This window comes from Lithobates pipiens, unplaced genomic scaffold (assembly GCF_037356315.1).
Source record: "Lithobates pipiens isolate NorthernLeopardFrog02 unplaced genomic scaffold, aLitPip1_a1.2 Scaffold_74, whole genome shotgun sequence".
NCBI lineage: Eukaryota > Metazoa > Chordata > Amphibia > Anura > Ranidae > Lithobates > Lithobates pipiens.
Genome location: NW_027507897.1, coordinates 1,428,255 through 1,435,266, shown reverse-complemented (window position 1 = coordinate 1,435,266; position 7,012 = coordinate 1,428,255). Strand labels below are relative to the sequence as shown.

General features: G+C 46.5%; 1 long non-coding RNA gene across 1 annotated transcript in view; it reads right to left on the bottom strand.

Annotated features, from left to right (window-relative positions):
* Positions 1-1,747: 1,747 nt before the first annotated feature.
* LOC143959428 (uncharacterized) overlaps positions 1,748-7,012 on the bottom strand; it is a 35,123-nt gene continuing 29,858 nt past the window's right edge. Inside the window, exon 2 of the long non-coding RNA XR_013270227.1 lies at positions 1,748-1,917. This is a non-coding gene — a long non-coding RNA (uncharacterized LOC143959428). The remainder of the gene's footprint in view (positions 1,918-7,012) is intronic.

The following is a 7,012-nucleotide window of genomic DNA, read 5'->3' as shown; positions in this document are numbered from 1 at the left end:
TTCTCCTCCTATCAATAGGCTTCTTGTCAGTACATGAATTGTGAAGCCCTCTTTTCAGGGGGGTTATGAGAAATGACCCTCCCCAAATAGGATATTGCAATACAACTGTGGGGAAAAACCAGAACCTTCGCTAAGGCTAGATTCACATCTATGCAGGTTGTGGTTGATGTGCTTTTCCAGCACGTTTTGTGGTGTGTGTTTTATATGTTCTTTGCTTTCTTTTTTGTGTAACTTTGATTCCCTCATTACATCAGGTGTCTCCAGCCAGCGGAGTCCCCCTATACATCAGGTGCCCCCAGCCAGCGGAGTCCCCCTATACATCAGTTGTCCCAAGCCAGCGGAGTCCCCCTATACACCAGTTGTACCGAACCAGCGGAGTCCCCCTATACACCAGTTGTCCCGAGCCAGCGGAGTCCCCCTATACACCAGTTGTCCCGAGCCAGCAGAGTCCCCCTATACATCAGTTGTCCCGAGCCGGCGGAGTCCCCCTATACATCAGTTGTCCCAAGCCAGCGGAGTACCCCTATACATTAGGTGTCCCCAGCCAGCGGAGTGCCCCTATACATCAGTTGTCCCCAGCCAGCGGAGTGCCCCTATACATCAGTTGTCCCCAGCCAGCGGAGTGCCCCTTGCATCAGGTGTCCCCAGCCAGCGGAGTGCCCCTATACATCAGTTGTCCCCAGCCAGCGGAGTGCCCCTTTGCATCAGGTGTCCCCAGCCAGCGGAGTGTCCCTATACATCAGTTGTCCCCAGCCAGCGGAGTCCCCCTATACATCAGGTGTCCCCAGCCAGTGGAGTCCCTCCTTACATTAAGTGTCCCCTCAGGTGTGGGCCGCAGGTGATTTGGCCTCCGCCCAATTACAGATGACCAGCTGAAGGGAAGAACCAAAAGGCAGAGCCTGGGTTCAGCCTCTTCTTTCTTCCTCACGATAGCTGGTCTTCAGTAAAATGGCAGCCGGCAGAGACATTTTATTAGTGCCGGTGTTCTGTCCAAAAATGTCCACCTATGGAACAGTGTCCGCTGTGTACTGCGCAGGCGCAGCGCTTGCACAGTATGGAGCACAAGGAGATTCGGAAAATTTCCAAGGATGAACGGCTCCTGCGCCATGAGTCCAGGTGTAAGCCCCACCATCCAAGTGGACATAGGGCTGCACATAGTTAGAGGGACCCTTGCGGGCTTGTGTCGCTCGCCACGCTTCGGGCACGGCCTCGCTTTGCTCGGCTCTTTTTTATTCTAACTATGTCCACTCCACTTGGATGGTGGGGCTAGAACCTGGACTCACGACACAGGCGCCGTTCATCTTCGGATCTTTTCAGAATCTGCTTGTCATGTGTACTGCGAATGCGGACACTATCTGACAGGACACCGCCGCAGCCTCTAGTGGGAAAAAAGATTTAGACCGGGACATTTCCCAGGAAACTGTAAGACCGGGACAAAGGTCTAAATCCTGAGAATTTCCCAGGACAGTTGGCGAGTATGCTCTTCTGGCTTGTAGCATGGATGGGACATTTGGCTGAGACTTTCTCTCTCTCTCTCAATTTCCAGGGTTTCGAAGCCAACAACTCCAGGGCAGGAAGTGCATACATAATATATTACACATGCATAAAGAGAGCATTCCCTAAGACACAAAGTTCAATAGGACTTTAATGGTACCACACCAAGAAAAAATCTCCAAGTAAAAAAACAACTTTTATTGTCTATGTTCAGTAAAAACATCCTAAATAAGGCACCAAGTTAAACACATAATACAAAACTGTACACTTTAAATCAAGGTGAGGACAATTATACAACATGTTATATAAATGCCGTCATACATTTTTAAAGATTCCACTCATAGCGTCTTGAATATGTTCTCGACACGTTTTGCAGGGCAGAGTCTGTTTCTTCAGGAAGACAAACTGATGAAGTAGAACTGTCTAAAGACATAAAATATGGACATTAACTTCTTGCAAAACAATTATGAAGGAAGTATACAGTGCATGTATAAATACAAAATAATATGATTGTCACAGTGGTAACAAAAATGTGAAGGACGACCTGCTGTATAAGGACTGCAAGATGCTGATATAAATATCTAATGCTCAACAAACACTCCTATAGAGTTTGTATGGCATTAGTGTGGGCGTCAGACCGGCATCAATGAGCTTTAGTCTGGGCATTTGACAGGCATTTTACAAGCATTAATGAGGAGTTAAAAATGCTCCCCAAACACCCTTTGGGCAGTTTTGAAGCATTTGATGAACGTTAAAACTGCTCCACAAATGCCTATTCCATTACAGTAAATGAACAAATCTTAATGCCCTGCAACTGCCTACCAGAGCATTTACCATAGACTTGAATGGGGGGCGTTGAAAAGGCTTCAAACACCTCCTGACTCGACATGAGGCTTCAATTTTGAAGCAACAGGATGCTATCGCTTAGTGTGAACAGCACTATATATCTATTGTATCTTGTGCATAGGCATTTGGGGGGCTTTTTAAAACGCCTCTCAAACACCTGCTCTTAATGCCAGTGTGAACTCAGCCTAAGGCAAATTCAGGTAAGTACACAGCTTAAAAAAAAAGAAAACATATATGGGCTGGCCCAAGACATTGTGCTGCCTGGGTCCAGGAATGAAATGCTGCCCAGCCCACCTACCCCCCCCCAAAAAAATCACACCCACCAAAAGCCCCCACAACCATTATTTTATATCATGGCAATGAAAATTAAAATGTAATTTATCAGGAAGTAAGATTTACATGCAACAGTGGTGGGGGAGTTCAATCAAATGCAATGGTGGTTGGGGGGTTTAGACACAGGCAGGGGGGGCGGGGGGTTTAGGCACAGGCAGGGGCAGCGGGGGGGTTTAGACACAGGCAGGGGCAGCGGGGGGGGGGTTTAGACACAGGCAGGGGCAGCGGGGGGGGTTTAGACACAGGCGGGGGGGTTTAGACACAGGCGGGGTGGCGGGGGGTTTAGACACAGGCAGGGGTGTTTAGACACAGGCAGGGGGGAGGTTAGACACAGGCAGGTGTGGGGGGGGTGGTTTAGACACAGGCAAGGGTGGCAGAGGGGATAGACACAGGCAGGGGTGGCAGAGGGGATAGACACAGGCAGAGGTGGCAGAGGGGATAGACACAGGCAGAGGTGGCAGAGGGGATAGACACAGGCAGAGGTGGCAGAGGGGATAGACACAGGCAGAGGTGGCAGAGGGGTTAAGACACAGGCAGGGGTGGCAGAGGGGTTAAGACACAGGCAGGGGTGGCAGAGGGGTTAAGACACAGGCAGGGGTGGCAGAGGGGTTAAGACACAGGCAGGGGTGGCAGAGGGGTTAAGACACAGGCAGGGGTGGCAGAGGGTAAGAATCAGGCAAGCACCCTGACTGCCATTTGGTATCAGGATGAAATCAGAAATCATTATCAGACCCTACGCTGGTGCAGTGGGTTCTGGGTTCCTCCTGGTGTATGACAATGCCCGGCCTCATGTGACAAGAGTATGCAGCCAGTTCCTGGAGGATGAAGGCATTGATACCATTGAATGGCCCCCACAATCGCCTGACCTAAATCCAATAGAACACCTCTGGGACATTATGTTTCGATCCATCCAACACCGCCAGGTTGCACCTCAGTCTGTTCAGGAGCTCAGTGATGCCCTGCTCCAGATCTGGAAGGAAATACCCCAGGACACCCCAAGACACCATCTGTCGTCTCATTAGGAGCATCCCCAATGTTATCAGGCATGCATACAAGCATGTGGGGGCCATACAAAGCAATGTAAGGGGTGTGATGGGAGATCAATTCACTTTGGTGAGATTTCCTGTTGCCTCTCCCAGACAAAATATGAAGGGAACATTTTCTTAGTAGCAAACTTTTAGAAAAAATACCAGATATGGGTTAAGTACCCATTCACATCGTTGTCACTTGTCATACGAATTTGACAGATCCAAAATCGCATGACAAGTCGCACCTTGTTGACAATGGAACTGATCGAATGGGTGCGTCTTCGACTTTGAGGTGCCTCGCCGATTTGAAATAGAAGTTCCTGCACTATTTTTTGCGATTTCAGTTTTGCACTTGAAGTTGCGATGACCTGCAGCTTTGAAATCTATTTCAAAGTTGGATTCGGTGTGTGAACGGGGGCTTAACCCTTTCCTACTCCATAAAAAAAAAAAAAAACGACCTTTTACTTTTGCAAACACTATGGGTCGATTTACTAAAGGTAAATAGTCTGATCACTGTGTCACTCCTTAGCTTACTGAATGTGGTGAAGCTCTGTTGACCTCCATAATCCAATCATGTGAAAGTATAAATACTGATTTTTCGACAGATTTTCACCACATTCACTAAGCTAAGGACAATTTCCCCTGTAAATTCACACACAGTAAATTCAATTTCTGGGGATGTTTTGTACTCGAATGGTGTACTGAACTCCTCCAACATTCCATCCTGCAGGGGAAGAGGTCTGACTGGCAATTTTAGGGGAAAAAAAGAGAGAAGACAGGCGCTAATCACTAGAAAGGGTTTCGGCGCTGATTGTGTGTTGAATCGCGGGAGCCACCACTAAAGGCACAATTGCCGCTAGAAATGGCACTCAGTATACCTGCGTGCCGTTGTCTACAGTGCGTGCGCCGTAGACAGCGTGACTGTCTTTTCCACACGGTTTAGGAGATATTTCTTGCACCTACAGGTGAGCCTTAATCTAGGCTTATCTGTAGGTAAAAGTGGTTTGTAAGGGTTTACAACCACTTTCCACCAAATCCCGTACCTGTACATCATTTGGCTTCAAGTGGTTATATTGGGGTGATATGCAACTGCAGACATCACCCCGGTACCGTTTTTTAGAGCCAACCGTCCCTTCCTTGTAATAACAACCGATGCGGCTAAGCAGCGGAGAGAACGTTCCCCCTCCCCGCCTTCCGCAGCTCGCCCGTCCCACCAGGAGGCCCAAGCGACCAGCCGCCACGTCTGCCGGCAACCCGGACAAAACTGGAATCGTCTTTGATCGGGTCTCGTATATAGTAACCTGGAAGTGATGGCATGACATTACTTCCACTTTACTGGAGTCTTAACCACTTGCCGACTGACTCACGCACATATATGTCGGAAAAGTGGCTCGTTACCGCAAAATCCCCTTTAAGAGGCCGCATGCTGCACCACTGGGGACCCGATGCACGTGGCCGGTGGGCAAAATCGCTGCCACCCACGCACGATCACAGGCACGAGTGCCAGAACAAGGATTTGTGTGTGTAAACACACAAATCCCCATTTTGTCAGAAGAGAGACAGATCGTCTGTTCCTACTAAGGCGGAACAGCCATATGTCTCCTCCTCTAGTAATTCCCATCCCCCATACAGTTAGAAACCCACACAAAGAACACAGTAATCAGTGTTTTTTTATAACATTGATCGCTGTATAAATGCCAATGGTCCCATAAATGTGTCAAAAGTGTCCAATCTGCCCACCGCAATGTCGCAGTCCCATAAAAAATAAAAATAAATAAAAATCGCAGAGCACAGCTATTACTAATAAAAATAAAACATAAAAATAATACAAGCATTTAAAACCACTGTTGTTGACATTTGGAATGCTTTTAAGTGCAAAGGAGGACCCCAGATCCCCCCATAATAATACCTGACACATGCCTATTGGTGTCATAAAGGATGTTTACATTCATTGTGACGGCAACATAAGTGATTTAAAAAAATAATTTAATTAAAGCGATGGTGTCAAAATAAAATAGTATAAATAATTAGAAAAAAAGCGTACGTTGGTCCTGAACACACACAAAACAATCATTCCACACGTGGGGAATCGCTGCGAATGTCAGATCATGGGCAGGAATTCTAGCACTAGACCTCCTCTGTACATCTAAAGTGGTAACCTGTAAAGGCTTTTAAAGCATTGCCTATGAATAGTAAAATTTATGTTGTTTGTCGCCGTTGTGCGGGCGTGTGCAATTTTAAAACGTGACATGTTTGGTATCTATCCAATCAGCGTGACATCATCTTTTATATTTAAAAAAAAAATTGGGTTATGTATTGTGTTTTTTCACAATAAAATGTAAAAAGGTGTAGTCTCTAACCCCCCCCCCCCCCCAAAAAGCTGCGTTTGAAAAAACGCTGCACAAAAACCATGTGACATAAACAATGGCAAAACCCACCAACCTCACTGTGCAGAGACGGACCCCTCAGAGTCCCACTCTCCTCTATGGGGAGATTGGATGAAAACGGACCACCTCTCCGCCAGATGGATGGTGGTCCTGGATTTGGTGGACAGGATCAGATTGGATATCGGAGGATGTCAGCAGACGTGTGTCCACTAACATCCACCATTCCATAGAGGTGAATGGATGGTCTGATCAGATCCACCTGAATAACAGACAGGCCGACCTGATCGCACAGCCTGTGTGAAAGGGGGCTTAAAGTCACAACAATATCCTCCTTATTCAACAAATTGAATCCATACATATCCCCCATTTAATCACTTCAGTCCCGGAAGGATTTACCCCCTTAATGACCAGCCCACTTTTTGCGATACGGCACTGCGTTATTTTAACTAACAATTGTGCGGTTGTGCGACATTGTACCTAAAAAAAATGTATGCCCCTTTTTTCCCCCCACACATAGAGCTTTCTTCTGGTGGTATTTGATCACCTCTGCGGTTTTTATTTTTTTCTCTAGAAACAAAAAAAGACCAACAATTTTGAAAAAAAAAATATTTTTTACTTTCTGCTATAAACATATCTAATCAAAAAAACAACATTCATCAATTTAGGCCAATATGTATCCTGTTACATATTTTTGGTAAAACAATCCCAATTAGTATATATTGATGGTTTGCGCAAAAGTTATCACGTCTACAAACTAGGGGATAGATTTAGGGACTTTTTTCTTTTTTACTAGTAATGGCGGCGATCAGCGATTTTTAGCAGGATTACGACATTGCGCTGGACAAATCTGACACTAAGGCTGCTTTCACACTGGGGCGGTATTCAGTGCTAAAAATAGCGCCTGTGTAATGCCTGAAAAAAACC